The sequence below is a fragment of the Hibiscus syriacus genome, unplaced genomic scaffold (genome assembly GCF_006381635.1).
Source record: "Hibiscus syriacus cultivar Baekdansim isolate YM2019G1 unplaced genomic scaffold, ASM638163v2 tig00110210_pilon, whole genome shotgun sequence".
Lineage (NCBI taxonomy): Eukaryota > Viridiplantae > Streptophyta > Magnoliopsida > Malvales > Malvaceae > Hibiscus > Hibiscus syriacus.
Window position 1 is genome coordinate 326,823 of NW_024062629.1, and position 15,679 is coordinate 342,501.

The window sequence follows — 15,679 nt, forward strand, 5'->3', positions numbered from 1 at the left end:
AGAACGAAAGGAAGAATCAACACTTTTGATTCAAAGTGAATGGAAGGAAGCATCAACAGTTTTGATTCAAGAAGAACGAAAGGAAGCAACGTCACTTTCAATTCAAGTGAACGGAAGGAAGCATCAACACTTTTGATTCGATTGTTCATCTTTTCAATTGTTCAGGGCTAAGATGTGCGTGTTACCTTGTTGAAGGAGGAGAAAATAGAGGGAATATTAGAGGTAAGTAGCTAAGGTCAGTTATGAGTTGTTAGAACTGTTAGTAGTCAGTTAAGGTAGTTACAAAGCTTCTAGACTAGAGCTAAGCTTCTGGTGGCTAATATAAAGAAATATACACGTTTACTAGAATGAATGAGAAGTATTGAATGTTTGTTGAATATGATGCTTAACCCAGTTTCCTAACATCGAACAAATGACTGAAAGAAACATTGTCTCCTGGAACAACTTGATTAGTTTGATGTTAAAAAATGGATACAAGGAAAAAGCGTTGGATGTTTATAAGTTTATGGTTTCTGAAGGTTTTTTTCCTACCCATATTACCTTTGCTAGCGTTTTGGATTTACAACTTGGGAAGAGATGCCACGATCTTGTTATTAAGATTGGTCTTGATAAGAATATCTTTGTCTGTAACGGATTATTGTCTGTTTATGCTAAATGTGGGGTTATAAGAGATGTTGTTCAAATTTTTTCGGACATTGATGAGCCTAATGAGGTTACTTTTACCTCAATGATGGGTGGGTTAGGAAGTATTGACAGTGTCTTTGAGGCTTTGGAGATGTTTAAAGTGATGTGTTGAAAAGGGTTTCGGATTGATTTTGTTTCCTTGTCTGTTGTTTTGATTGTTTGTACAAAGGGGAGAGAGTATGGTGAATCTGGTTGCTATGAAGATAGTGATAGATTATCATGTAATGTTGTACTTGGGGAATAAGTACATTGTCTTGCAATTAAGCTCGGATAGTTTTTCATAATGTGGGAAAAGTTTGTGTTGTTTCCTGGAATATTATGATTGTTGGATATGGCCAGAAAGGAAATAGTGGGAAAGCTATAGATTGTTTTGAAATGATGCAGTTTAGTGGTTTTGAACCTGGTGAGATTATTTATATGAATATGCTTGTGACATGTGTAAAGTGTGGAGATGTGGAAACTGCACGTCAGATGTTTGATAACATGCAGTGCTCGAGTGTTGGAGGAAGAAGAAGAAGAAGAAGAAGAGTCAAATAGTTGGTTAAATATGTTGAGTCAGCTGATTTAACGTGTCACGTTAGTATTTTATTACTGTAGTAATAGTTTTTAACGACTGTTAACGTTGAATAACTATTTTGTAATAAACAATAACATTAGTGAATAATTTGAGACTTTTAAAATATCAGTAGTGAAAACGAACACTAATATAAACATTAATTACCATTGGCGTAGTTTACCCTTAATTATTTTATACCTTGAAAAGGAATTAATTATTAACTTGAGGGGAGGCATCTCTACACAGATTCGGTTAATAAAGGAACATTCTAGGTTATTGACTTATTGCTATACCCTCCATTTTTTACCGGTATAATTAACATCTTTAATTTTTGGCAAACCTCTGGAGATAATTTCTCGAAAAAATTATTTCACGAGATAATTCGTTGGCCAGATTAATTGCTGAAATAGGGTAAATCCACAGTGTTAGCCGTAGGTCGCCATGCCTTTTGAGCGACCTCCTAGGTCGCCATGCCTTCCGGGCGAGCTGCGGAGAGAGAATGAACCTTGCATGTGCCATGCACGTCGCCAAGCACTCACATACCAGGTCGCCATACATTCCGGGCGACATGCTTGGTCGCCATGCACGCCCGACGACCAAGCTTCTTCTCCCTCGTGCCATAGCTGCTCCCGCTACTCCCTCGTGCCATAGCTGCTCTAGCTACTCCCTCGTGCCATAGCTTCAAGATTGTCCCCTTCCGCTATCATAGCTGTAATATTGCAACGTAAAATCAGCTGCTGCATGCAGCAATTAGTGTTGCATTATTGCAGTGTTCAACGGTTGAAAATTTTGTAGCCTTTAACGTGAATTATAGAGCTCAAATTGATTGCATCTTAACAACCGTGCAAAGATCATTATATATTGGATATGAGGGGTTTAGGGTAGAAATATAAGAAAATAAAAATTTGTCGAGAGAAAAGAAAAGAAAAGAAATGAAGAAGAAGAAAGGGAGATAAAGGCTCAAACATCGTCCATGAGGTAATTTTTTATTGTTTAATTTAGTTTATTATACGAAATAATTAGTTTGTTAGTTTAGGATTTAGGGTAAAACAAAAATTTAGTTAATTAGTTTGTTAGTATAAATTATTAGTTTGTTAATTTAAGTTATATTATATTAGATTGTTAGTTTAAGTTATATATTAGATTATATAAAAAAATTAGTTAATTAGTTTCTTAGTTTAAGTTATTAAATGTAAAAAATATATTTAATTAATTTGTTAGTGTGTTTAAACGTATATTAGGTTGTTTGTGGAAGTTTAAGTTATATTATATAAAAAAGTTAATTGGTGCTTAATTAGTTTGTTATTTTAACTAAGTTATATTATAATAAAGAAATAGTTTATTAGTTTAAGTTATATTATAATATATTAGATTATATAAAATTAATTTATTTAATTTATTGTTGTTTAAAGAAATATTTTTTTACATTTACAGGGCATTATTCCACAACATTTTCCCACGTACAGATTGATTTGAAGAAAGAAACAAGAAAGGAAAATAGAGGAAAGGAATAAGGCATAAATACGGGGGTAATTTATTATTTTTTGTTGTTCATTTTTTGTTGTTGTGTATTTGTAAATTAGTTAGTTAGTTTATATTAGATTATATAAAATTAATTTGTTTAATTTATTCTCGTTTAAAAAAATATTGTGTTTAAAAATATTTAGTGTTGTTTAAAAAAAAATTTGTTTAATTTATATTAGATTATGTGTAAACTAGTAAGGCGTACTTTAGAATGAAATACAATCTTAAAATTTATAACAATTAATTAATAAATTTATTTGATATTTAAAAAATAAAAAATATTATCAAACTAATCATTATTATTAGTAATCATTAATATTAAATCTAAATCATTAAATATTTATAATAAATAATTATTAGTAATCATTACTGAATCATATTATTATTATATCATTAAATATCAAATTATTATATTAATAATAATTATTAAATAATTATTAGTAATATTAATAATCAATCAATCAAGTTAAATAATAAATTTTATTTTATCGTTAATATAATAGTATATTATATTATATTTATTTATTTATTTAATGATTTATGAAATTATCTTATCTAATTTTTTAAACTAAATTTATTTTTTTATTTGTAGAGAAAAATGAGCAATAACTTTTTCACGACTGTCCATTATAATGAACAGATTATGGAAAATGAGGTCAGATTTTTTTCAGTCTGAAAAACCAATAAATATGATGTTAAAAAAGACATCACATTTATAGAAATGAAGCAGAAGATAGAAAGAAAAATTTTGAGCTGCAGTTGATGGTTTGAGGTACACGTTTATGATATGTCTCAACCCAGTCAGATATGCTGTAGTACCAGTTGAAGAAGATGATGATATTAGAACCATGATTGGATTACATGAGTCAACCAATATAGTAGTTATTGAGTTATTTGTTGATATGCGTAACATATGTGATTTTCCTGGGTCATCAAGAGATGTGGCTCGAAATCCATCTAAAATGGCTTTCGATAATGAGTTTTAGTACCTGACATACAAGTTCCAGAACAATTTTATGGAACTATTAGAAAGTGGAAATGAAGTCGGAGGGACATCTGCAGCAACAGAGTATGAGACAAGAAACATACCGAAATTGGCTGTTGATATTGATGCTGAAAATCGATGGGGAGAAATTCATGATGATTCAAGCGAAGATGAAAAAACCAAAGAACCCATTTTGGGCGACGATGAAATTTTTTCCAGTGGAGGTGCAATTGATGAAGTTCCGACACCGTATAAAGTTACTCCTCACATGTACGAGATAGACTATGATACGATGAGGCACCTGAATTCCCAGACATGCCACATTTACCTCCGTACCAAATGGCTGAATCATTCGATAATTCTGGTGAACTTTCAGTTGGGGTGCAATTCAGAGGAAATAATGAAGTTACACTGGCGATTAAAGAGTACTGCATCAAATACCATGTTGATATCCATGTTGCAGAGTTAAACCAGAAAACCCTTTATGCGAAGTGTGTAAAATATGACCCAGACAAGTGGAAGATCAGTTTCAAAAAATCAGAGGCATGATGCTTGGGTCATCACGAGGTACAATGGTTCGCATACATGTTTACGAAACTCCATCGAACAAGACCACCGACTATTGGACTACGATGTAATATGCGAATACGTGAAGGCAATGGTTGAAAATGATCCAATGATATCTTGTTCAGTGTTAGCTGTATCTATTCGAAGCCAATTTGGATATCAAGTAAAATATGGCAAGGTGTGGAATGCGAAGATGAAGGCAATGAAGCTGACGTATGGAGATTGGGATACATCGTACAATGAGCAACCATATTTTCTATAAGCAATGAAGCGATTTATCTCAGGAACCATAGTGAATTCTCAAACCATGCCCGCATATGACGAAGAAGGTCAACTTGTGCCTGGGAAGAAAATATTCCATAGACTATTTTGGGCATTCAAGGCATGTATTGAAGGATTTCCATTTTGCAAACGTATGATCCAGTAGATGGTACGTGGCTGTATGGTCAATATAGGCATGTACTCTTGATGGCAGTTACGCAAGATGGTCAGCGAAATATCTTCCCAATTGCATTCGCCATTGTTGAGGGAGAGACAACAGAGGCTTGGGATTTCTTTCAGACCAATCTACGTCAATATGTCATTCATGAAGATGGAGTTTGCTTGATGTAGCGAGATAGTTAGTATGGGCAAGTTTTATTTTCAATATTTGTGCATTTTTTACGTGATTTTGTAATTTTAGTTTAACACAATATATTATGAAACAGGATACGAACTATGCCGACCAAATTTTGACAAGAGATTGGAGAATTTGAAGGTATTTTACGATGATCAGCATGTTTGGAAGTGAGCTTCAAAAATACCGCGAAAAAATGGTCGCAAGCATACGATGAAGGTCGGCGATACGGACATATGTCCACAAACTTTGCTGAGGCCATTAATTCAGTACTAAAAGGTACACACCATCTGCCAATAGCGAATGTGGTGAAAGCGACGTACTTTAGATTGGCTAAGGTTTGGTCCGATAAAGGCAAGGAAATTGCGAGTCTCATAAATAGAGGTAAAACTTGGGCTCTTACAGTGGTGGAATCAATGGAAGCAAATGAGCAATTGGCAACATCAATGGTTGTTCATAATTTCGACCGAGTTGGTTATACTTTTTTCGTGTCGTGCATACGCCGTAACGTCGGAGGAGAAGACCAAACATTTAGAGTTGATTTACGACACAGATGGTGTGATTGTGGTCGTTTTCAGGCATGGAAATATCCATGTACTCATACAGTCGCTGCATGTATGTATGCTGGTGTAAGCGTACACACTTATGTTGATGAATTCTTTCACCTACGTAGGATATTAAATGTCTACAGCTATGCGTTCAGACAGATCCCGAATGAATCATATTGGCCCAAAAAGGATCATGACGAATGGCTGCCAAATCCAATGTTTCGCATAAGTCCAAAAGGTCGTTCAAAGTCCACTCGTATTCATACCAGTATGAATTTCCATGCTAGAGAGAGAGGTCAAGCAAAGAGATGCGGATTATGTAGGAGGTGAAGGTCATTCAAAAAACAATTGTACTAATTTACCAAGATATAGTCCTCATCATTAGTAATCATATATGTATTTCTATGTATTTATCCAGATTTAATTTTGAAATAATTTATAATTCGAGGACTTGAACAAATTTGAATGGACTTGTGGTTCAATTAACCATGTTTTCGTTACAATGTAACACTTGTTTGGTTTATAATAATGATATGATTTGATTTAGTAATGATTTAATAATCATGATTTAATAATGATTTTATATTTAAAATCATAATAATGATTTATAATTAATATTTAATGATTTGATATTAATAATTTAGTAATGATTAGTAATAATGATTTATTATTAATATTTAATAATTTGATATTAATAATTTAGTAATGATTAATAATGATGAAATTATTATTAATATTTAATTATTTGATATTAATGATTTAGTAATAATTAGTAATAATGAAATTATTATTAATATTTAATAATTATGATTTAATAATTAATACTAATAATTATGGAATAATAATATTTAATGATTTGATAAATTAATAGATCTTCGAATTGAAGTTGAATTTATGTAATTTTTGTCGATAAATTATTTGAGCGGACTTTTTTTGTCGATAATTATTACTAATGTTTGGTTTACAATAATGATATGATTTGATTTAGTAATGATTTGATAATCATGATTTAATAATGATTTTATATTTAAAATAATAATAATGATTTAGTAATGATTAGTAATAATGATTTATTATTAATATTTAATGATTTAATATTAATGATTTAGTAATGATTAGTAATAGTGATTTATTATTAATACTTAATGATTTAATATTAATGATTTAGTTATGATTAGTAATGATGAAATTATTATTAATATTTAATCATTTTATATTAATGATTAGTAATAATAAAATTATTATTAATATTTAATAATTATGATTTAATAATTAATACTAATAATTATGGAATAATAATATTTAATGATTTGATAAATTAATAGATCTTTGAATTGAAGTCTAATTTCAATATTTAATTTGTTACAAATAACAAACGAGTTTACAATTGTTGCCGATGCCGGGGTGTTGTTGAATGATAATGTCGGGGAGGACGTCTGATGCGTTATGGCCGTTGTGGTTGCTCAGGAGTATGGTACCCATCCTCCTCATGCATTGGGGGCATTTGAACTGACATTCCACCAGTTTGCGATTCCATCCCACTTGCAAACGTTGACTGACAAATACTGGTATTTGACATCATAGATGTCATTTGGTCAAAGTCATACGTCGACTCAAGCATGGGAGAGTAGATGGGTGCCTCAGGCTGCAAAAACTCTGGTATGTATGCCGGGACAGTAAAATCATCAAATGCGTGATGCAACGATCCCGAATCGCCGAACGGTTATAGTGCGCTATTATCCACATCGGTCATTTCCGCTTCTGGTTATTGAGATGAACTCTCACTCCCACTCGCACTCGGTAGAGAGTATTCAGCTTTACCAAATCTTTTCTTAAACCTTAAAAAATGTCGCCTCTCTACTATTATTGTCAAGAACAACTTTCCATTATCCCAAAAATAAGCAAGGTAAGCCGAAGTCTCAAAATTAAAGTCATCGTCTTGAATGGGCTCAAGAGTTGGATGAATGAAGCCCTATTATTCCAAGCATTAAAATAGGTTGCATGCTTCTCAACCCAATTCACCTTTTCTTTACGGTGACCATCAAATCTGTGCAGGTGGTCATACGTCTCAACCCAATTCACCTGACGATGATCATCTAAGTTTTGGAGGAGGTCATGATCCCATGGACTCCGCGGAATAGGTTGGTGGAAGTGGAATTACCTCAACACTCTATCCCCAAATTGGATCTCAACAAAAGAAAAATTGATCAATGGTGTCACAGCACACCAATATTGAAACACATCTAAAACATCATGCATCACCAACACCAAAATTTCTTCATTCATGTATGGTCTTCAATTATACTGTCAAATTAAAATAACAATAAAATTGATTTAAATCAATTAATATAGTTAATTTAAATAATAATTAATAATAACAAATTATACATACCTCCTTTTCGGCCTTAATATCGATCTTCAGCCTGAACTCTTTAATGTTGTTGTGCACCAACTCCGTGCCTTCAATTTTACGCCTCCATCTGTATATCAATTAAAAAAAATATGGCCATTTTGTTCAATAATTTTAATCAAAATAAATAATTTATAATTTATATTAAAATAGAGAATTCATATTACCTTCCGGCAAGTGGAAAGTTAACCGCAGTCTGACTAATAGGTGTAAAAAACTGAAGTCTATGCCAAGCCCATGATTGTAGCAGAAGCAAACATCCACCGATTTCTGCTGTATTATTATCATCCACGACTAATGATGCCTTGCACATATCATGATACAAGAACGCCAATATTGCCGATCCCCAGCTATATTGCCTACTATTATCAAAATTTCTTAAAAAAAGAAGATACTGAGTGTGAACATAACTATTGGATTTATCCGGCATCAAAATTCCCCAATCAACTGCAATATATATGCTCGTGTTGCATATATAGTTTCGTGCTCCGTACTATTTGGTTGAAGCTGAAATTCATTCTTCAACCATGACAACCTCAAACTCCACCCTTTACACTCTGGTGGTACATACGTTTTCCCAAGAAACAAACTGCAAAGTTGTGCCACATTATTAAAATCACGTGTCATTACCACCGAAATCCCATTAGTTTGGACCCCGAGTTGCATTGTCACATCCTCCAGAGTTATCGTACATTCTCCACATGGCAAAGGAAACGTGTGCGTTTCTGGTCTCCAACGTTCAATCAATGCACTGATCAAACCTGGGACCAACTTGTAATCTCGCACAAATGTTACATACCAAAATCCAGTCTCTTGCAAGTTTTCTTCTATCAATCGGTGTGGCTTGAGCACTTTATGTAGCCGATGACGAAGGACTCGCTACTCATCCTTCTACAATTAAATAATACAAATAATTTATCACAATCATAAAATAATATTCAAATATTTATTAATAATAATTCATTAAACAAATATTTTATTCACCATTATTCCCAAATGACTTGAAATATATTCATTGTCAAGTCTCAACAGTGGAATTTGGTCAACCATTCGAATGAATCTGTAAATAAATTAAACAACAATATTTAAAAAATCATTTAATATAATCTAATGTTAATTAACTAATTGACACTACACAAGAACAAAAAATAACAAATTATAACTTAAACTAATAAACTATTTTTTTATTATAATCCAACTTAACCTAAACTAACAAACTAAAAACAAATTAACTAGTTTTTTTTCATATAATATAACATCAACAAACTAACAAACTAATATAAATTAAACGACATATAATAAATTATTTAATATAATTTAAACTATAACTATTTTTTAATAAAGTAACGACATATAATAAACCATGTATATTAATTTAATATGATTCAACAAACAAATTAAATATAATTCTTCAACATTAATCTAACTTAAACTAACAAAGTAATTAACTAAATTTTTGATATATTATATAACTAAACTAAACTATGGCCACTAACTAACTAACTAACTAATAATTTAAACTAATTTAAATTATGCTCGGTTACCTTTCTTTCTTTCTTCTTCCTTTCTTTCAACTTCTTTCTTTCTTCCTTCTTACAATCGACAACCCCCCTCACACCATATTATATAGCAACAACCCCCTCACCCATGAATCAATGACAATAATTTATGGTCCAGCCTGGTCCACCCGTGAAATGCTGCAATAATGCAACTATTAAGGCTGCATGCATAAGGGAATCACGCCAGCTGTTGCATGAATTATTGTTGCACTTTACAGCTCAAATTACAGCTGCATGCATGAGGTCTCGTGAGCAGATGCAAGAGGAATCACGCGAGGGAGTAGCAGAGCTGCAGAACGTTGGTCGCCGGGCGTGCATGGCGACCTGGTAGGACCTTGGAGGTCGCCTGGAAGGCATGGCGAACTATGTATATGAGTGTTGGGGACGTGTATGTGCCATGCAAACGTTCATTCTTTCTCTGCAGCTCGTTAGGAAGCCATGGCGACCTAGTAGGTCACCCGGAAGGCATGGCGACCTAAGGCCAACACTGTGGATTTCACCCTATTTGAGCAATTAATCTGGCCAACACATTATCTTGTGAAATAATTCTTTCGAGAACATTATCTCGAGAGTTTTACCTTAATTTTTAATTTTACTTTTTATTTTTATAATTAAAAATTTTAATATTTTTAATATCACTTTTTATCTTAATAGTTGAAGCTTTAATATTTTTTAATTTTTTTTTAAGTTTATAATTAGAAATTCTATTTTTTCAGTTCCATAAAATTCTCTATTTTTCATAAATTTTTTTCATATGTCTCATTAATTTTTCTTTTCTTTTTTTTTCAAATCTCATTCTTTAATTTGTCAAATATTCTTTAATTCTTAGTCTTCTTCATTCTCAATCTAATAATAAAATAACACATTATTATTTATTTGTTATTCATTGTTCAAAATCAAGCTCCATATCATATTCACTTTCATCTTTTTAATTTATTCTCTTAATTGTATTTAAGGTGCTTTTTTAACAAAATTATAAAAATCATGTTTGATAAAATATGACCATTTTCTATGTATTATTAATATAATATTAAATTACTTATTAAAATAAATAGAATATTTTATTTTATCTATTTTGAATTTTCGTTTAAAGTCCAAAAATATCCGAGGCAATTCTATCTTAATACTAAATTGATAAAGGATAAACTCTATGCTTCATGAAATAAGGCATATCAATAATGAGTTTGTAGTCACCCATTTTCGTCCGGGGTTCTATATGATATATATACATATAATATATAGTTTTGAAGACATTTTTGAAAATAAATATATATTATATAATTTTGAAAACATTTTCGAAAATATATATAATATATAATTTTGAAAACGTTTTCAAATATATATATATATATTTTGAAAATGTTTTTGAAAAATGTTTTAAAAAATATATGGTTTTAAAAAACATTTTTGAAAATATATATAATATATAGTTTTGAAATCATATTTCGAAAAAATATATAATATATAGTTTTAAAACGTTTTTTGGAAAATATATATAATATATTTTAGAAAACGTGTTTGAGTTTTGAAAATGTTTTTTTTTTTCGAAATATGTATATACATTTTTTATTATTTTATTTATTTATTTATTTTTATTTTTATTTTTATTTTCATTTTCATTTTTGGTCCAATAAATTCCAACAGGAAGCCCAATCGGATAAGCCTAACGCAGCATACCCGGATTAGGTGGGCATGACCTAGCCCAGAATCCCAAAATTAGGGTTTCATATCAAGCCAACGGCACTGCATGGGAGCGCGCGTGGAGTCACGCGCCCGAGCATATCGAGCACCGACCGAATTTCTCGACCCTTCAACAAGGAATTGGAACAGTAACCGATCGAAGATAGGGACTGAACCATCCCTAAAACCTAGGCCAACAACGCACAAAAAAATCGAAGCAAGTAACCCATGAATCCCCTCCCGATTGGGACTCAAAAACAACCCAAAACTGAGGCTATAAAAAGCCTCCAGCGAGGCCAAACAAAACACAGATAGATACAAAGTCGTCATCGAAACACCAACTGAGCAACAAAGTTAAAAAAAAGCAAGCAATATCAACAAAGTAGACAAAAAGCCAAAACACCCAAAGCAATAATCAAAGAAGATTTATAAAAAAAATAGTATTCGAAGCCCCGATAATCACAAATAGCCTTCGGTTTAGCATCGGAAGAGGAAGGGTTGCCGAAAAATGAGAGGTTTTTTCGCAAAAAAAGGTAAAAACCCATGGCTTTTAGGCTAGATCTACCCCGATCTAGAAATTATTTTGTTGTTTTGAGGCTAGATTCGGGATCGGGGGTTGAGAGAAAACTTGTGGGTGAGTTTGGGTTTTTCGGCCACCGGTGGTGGTGGCCGGATCGGCGGGGCTTCGTCGGAGTGGTAGTCGGTCATGGACCGATTAGGAATAGGGAGATAGAGTTGAGAGAAAAGGGGAGAGCTCAGTTTTGGGAAATATGAGAAATGAGAGAATGTTAATTTTTTGTGTGTTTTAGGGTTATTTATAGGGAGACCTTTGTGTAATTACAAGATTCTTAAATAATTTCCACAGTCCCGGAAGGTTTGATGTGTAATTCATTTTGGTCACTTATCTCAATTTTACCTCTGAATTTTCAATTAATTCTATTCAGTCCTTATTTATAATTTGTATTTTTTGCAACTTAACCCCTCTTACTTTTTTTTATTTGCAACACGTCTTTAGCATTAGTTATGTCCCTCAATTTTAATTTGTTTCAATTTTCTCCTTTCTTTTTTATATATCTTTTAAAAAAAACTTTTTTTGAATTATTTATGTCACGATTTAATAGCTTTTTATTTTTTAGGGTTGCTTCTAATCGATCAAAGGTAAGTAATTCAAATCGAGTCTTTAGATTTTAGTTTAAACTTTAATTTTTGCAATTAAGACAACCGAGAAATTAAAATGGTACCGAAAGGGCGGTTCAAGGGCGTTAATCATTCATTGACTTTAATCGACTCCCGAATCTTACGCATTTATGATAAAACGTAGATTAGGTAAGATGGTGTCCGATCAACCAAAGTTTTTACCAAAAAAAAATGATTGGTGGTGACTCTAACGTTTTTATTTAAGTCGAAGTCCAGTTCCCGCCTCACCCGAAAGACAGTTACCACAGAGTTAACATCGGATGAACTTTACGCTTTAAAAGATGGCTAAATTTATAAAGAGGCTCAATAGTTTAATGAATGCATTTCCCCATTGAATAAAAAATGGAAGAACTCTACATCTGAATGTTGTATTAGTGGAGCATCATAACACTTTTTAGGAAGATTCATAATAAAGAATTGTAGCAGCGGAGATATCTTTATGTTATTTCTCAAAAGAAATATCTAAACACAAATCTTACGTTAGAAAGAGCTTTAAATGGAGGTTCTCTAATGTCGTGATTAGCAAAGACGTCTCAATGCTTTAGAGGAGACTTACAATGACGACTGTTTGCAGCGGAAGATTGAAACGCTGCGGTTAATAGGTTATGTCCGTGTCACGTTACATATTCCCTAAATAAAAGAAAATCAATCCTGTAAATAATCAATTTTTTCCTTAAATAATTTTAAAAAAACTGATGTCATTCATATAAAAATAGTTTCTCTAATTGATCCACTTATTCTAATATCGCACAAGTGTGATTTAAATAAAATATTTAGATTATTAGATTTAAAAAAAAAAATTACTTGTAAATTTAAAAATTCTCCATTATGCTTACTTGGGTGAAGCCACATCCGCCAAATCATATTACCAAAATTAATTGTATCCTCTCCTGTCACGGATGGCTATCAAACTATTCGATTGGGAGTTAGACAATGTTCGACTTTTTCCCGTTAAAAAGTTTTGTTATTGGATTCAACTCATTGTTCGTTAAACTTGTTAAAATTTTATTCAACTCGTGCTCGTTAAAAAAACTTGTTGCTCGATTCGACTAATTGCTCGTTAAACTCACTAAAATTTTTACCTTATTTTGTTTACTATAACTAAAATCTACTAATATTATAAAGTTTAATATAAACATAAATTAATAAATATAACAAAAAAATATTAAAAGAGAGTATAATGCAATTTCAAAGTCTAAATTTTAAAGTAATAATAATAAATATATCAAAATAATAAAAATAATTTGATTCTTTAATATAATAAAATATGTGTAATACCCTAATTTTTTCCGAACGATTTGAAGGCGGTCGAGTGTCAGTTTAAAGACGTTCACACATGATCGTCAAATTGGTTTGAGTGGCTTGCATAGACGAAAAGAGTTTTGAGCTTTGAGAAATGTCGAACATTTATTTGGGTTCAGTAACCATACGTTTTTTATTATTGAATTTTAAAACTGAAACATAAGATATCCAAATTAAATACCATATTCAAATATCCATTTACAGTCCATTATAAAAAATACAATCGAAATTAAATTCTCATACCAATTCTAAACTAAACCCATTACATCTCACCTTAAAACTAGTTGGCCCAAGACCCTGAATGCGACCTATCTAAACATTTTGATTTAGGGTTTCAACCCTAAAATTCAGCTGCTGCCAGCTTCCTTTCCAGAAGCTCCCATGCTCAATGCCAGCTGTGCTGAGGTTCAGATGATTCCACGGGATTGTCTCAGGAAAGGCGGGCTAATAGATGACGTTACCGGATACATTAAAAGATATTTAACAAATTTGGTTTAGCGCTACCGGAAATGTTGAGTAATAATAATATAGTAGGTCTAAAGCATGAAGAAATATTACAAAATTTGGAAATCAACAAACTTAACTTGTCGGTTTATGTCGATACTTTATAAAAATGTATCGATCCATATCAATATAACAGGTAAAAATATGGTAAAACCGGTCTCGAAAAGACAAAACCAGTAAAGTGCTACCGAATATATTGAAAGTGTCGATACTTTATAACAATGTATCGATCCACAATGATATAACAAGTAAAAATATGACAAAACTGGTCTCTAAAGAACAAAACTGGTATGGAGCGACCATATATATTGAAAGTGTTGATACTTTAATATAAGTATCGACACATTGCGAATTTAAAAGAGAAGCAGTTTTAGCGCCTATAAAGTGTCGATACTTAATAAAAATGTATCGATCCATAACGATATAACAGGTAAAAATATGACAAAACCGGTCTAGAAATGAAAAAACCGGTAAAGCGCTACCAGATATAATGAAAGTGTCAATACTTTAATAAGTACGCATAATAAATTATCGATACTTTCAAAGAAATAGGAAATTATACTATCGAAAGTATCGACACCTGACATAAAAGTATCGAAACTTTGGTAGTTGTATCGATTAAATATAAATAACATATCCGGTGAAAATATAAAGGGCATAATTAAATATCCGACGAAAATATAAAGGGCATAATTAAATATCCTCTGAAAAATAGATAGAACGGAAGAGTTTTTGAAATCGAAGCGTAATTGTTGCTGCATTTCAGAAGGTGTTTCTAAAGCAAAGTTTGTTTGTTTGTTGTTACAGTCGAATCGAAAAGTATGTTGTCGAAACCCTAGTTTTTTATTATTACATTAATCGGAAATAGGGTTTTTATTTATTATTTGGGGTTTTGGAGTAAAGAAGCATTTGAGACCGATTACAGGTAGAAAGTGATATTCTAGGTAAAATATAAATATCGATACTTTTATTAAATATTATAGGTAGAAAATGATATTATAGGTTGTATAAATTTGTCGATACCTGGAGTATTGAGTGTTCTCATTCGTTTGAAGGAAATAGGGATTAGGGTTTTTGGGTTTGGCTTGGGGATTTTGAATCGAAGCCAAGAAGGATTTGGGGCCGATTATATAATATTATAGGTAGAAAATAAATATGGATACATGTTTATAATATTATAGGTAGAAAATGATATTGTAGGTTGTATAAATGTGACGACACTTATTGTAGTGGCTATTCAAATTCTTTTGAAGGAAACCATTTTACTTCAAGAGTAGTTATCGATATTTGTATATTGAATAAAGTGTATGTAACTAGTATTTGATTTGATTTGTTTAAACTGATATATGAAGGAAAAATGAAGTCAAAAGATCTTGGAATTGTTGGTGGTGAAGATGACGTTGAAATTGAGGCCGAGATTCGAAAACAACTAAAGGGTGGATATATGTACTTCTAGTAAGTATCAATGTCTTTTTGTTATTATTGTTGAAATGGTAATTGGATTAAAGTATTTAAGAACTTTAAATTGATTACAAATTTTAAATGTT